This window comes from Sabethes cyaneus, chromosome 2, assembly GCF_943734655.1.
Source record: "Sabethes cyaneus chromosome 2, idSabCyanKW18_F2, whole genome shotgun sequence".
Classification (NCBI taxonomy): Eukaryota; Metazoa; Arthropoda; class Insecta; order Diptera; family Culicidae; genus Sabethes; species Sabethes cyaneus.
Genome location: NC_071354.1, coordinates 192,565,097 through 192,566,812, shown reverse-complemented (window position 1 = coordinate 192,566,812; position 1,716 = coordinate 192,565,097). Strand labels below are relative to the sequence as shown.

The following is a 1,716-nucleotide window of genomic DNA, read 5'->3' as shown; positions in this document are numbered from 1 at the left end:
TAAATGCAAAAGCAGCTTTTAAACTATTTAAATATTCATCCTACCGCAAGCGAGCGCGCGGGTGCGTTGGATTTTCATTCACACCGATGGATGATAATCATGGTGAAAACAATGGATTAACTTACAGCACTTTTATGTACACAACTGCCCCTGTAGTCCTCTGGTTCTCGCAGGTAGGTAGCGCTACAGAACCAACTAAATATGCAAAAGTCTTTCATTTACCGCGGGAGCTCCGGTGTGACGATGTGGACAAAACTGTCTGCGAATTATAATTTTCCTCATTGTTTTCGGAATTTGGCACGGTCGATGGTCTAGAGCCGCCCGGTGGATTTTTGTCACGCGAACAGAGGTGAAACACCTTGCGGTCAATAGTTCGAATTCACTGTTTGGTTGTGTTTTTTCATTATCAGTACTCGTAGGTATTGTCTGTATATTCGAACACAAGTCCATGCGTTCAATAAGGGTACTAAAGTGAATGAGAGTACAGTCAATTTCAAAAATTTCATCGATAATTTAGGTTAATATTCTTGAGGTACAGAAAACAAACATCGAATAGCGAGTTACGCTAAAAATAAGTAAAATATGAACGAAAAAACGCAGTCTTGGTTGAATGAAAACATACATGAACAAACCAACTCTCTTGTTTTCAGAAAACATGTCGTGACATTTAGTTAAAGCGAAGTGGACTACAGTAGCAGGAACAAATCAACACAACAAACAAACAAAAACAAGGATCTGCCCCGAGTGAGGATCGAACTCACGACCTTAAGATTATGAGACTTACGCGCTACCGACTGCGCTATCGAGGCTTATTGAGAGGACACGGTAAACAAAACAATGCCTGCCTGCCACTCGCTACATTCCTGCTACAAAATGAACTGAAGTAAATTATCATCTAACACTGCTGTCGTGGCACTTCTTTCCGCTATCGCAATGCAATAGCAGAGCAGCACGACACCGTACCGGCCGGCACCAGGTCAAACCGTAGTGCAGGGAGCCGGGGAATTACTTTTTGTGGCGTGCGTTTGCTTGTGTAGTGACTAAAGTGCACCTAAATTTAGAACACCGCCGTGCGGGAAATTATTTCATGTTTTATCTACTTTTACATTCATTCTGTCTTCTTCGCTCGATACGATGGCTGCAACGAGAAGCATAATATTTTTTGCAGAATACATACAAAAAAGTTATTTTGCATGCATTTGGAAATAAATGAAACCGTCTTCTAGTTGGTATTCATAATTCCATCTTGACGTCCCTCCAAAGATCATAAATCGGGCGAGCTCGAATGATCGAATTGTATAATAATAGCTGGTAGAAGTGCTTAAATTCTGTTTTATTAGATTTCCATAGTCAACTTTCGACTTGTGTAGAAATTTGTCTCCATAGTTTTTTCCATTCACCGGGTATTAGTCACTTAACTAAAAACATAATCCAGAGCGTTTTTTTTTGTACTTATTTTTACGACCTTACCTCTACTGCTGGCTTTCTGAAGCCTGCTTAACATACGGCGTCAAGCATTTCAATAGGTCCATTCCATAAACAAACCGAGTGTGGGTTCTTTTTTGTCGGGCCAGCATACAAAACAAGAACCCTTACTTACAGAGACTATTTCGTTCGGAACATACACTGACTTTAAAACCTATAATCACCGGGTAGGACTAGGGATGGAATTTTTCCTGTACTACTACAGAAGGGCAAGGCGTTTTTAACACCTAT

The 1,716-nt window shown here is 40.6% G+C and overlaps 1 non-coding gene across 1 annotated transcript; it reads right to left on the bottom strand.

Moving 5' to 3' along the window:
- Nucleotides 1-736: 736 nt before the first annotated feature.
- Nucleotides 737-809, bottom strand: Trnam-cau (transfer RNA methionine (anticodon CAU)). Its single transcript has one exon. It is a non-coding gene; the product is annotated as a tRNA-Met (tRNA).
- Between the last annotated feature and the right edge of the window lie 907 nt (nucleotides 810-1,716).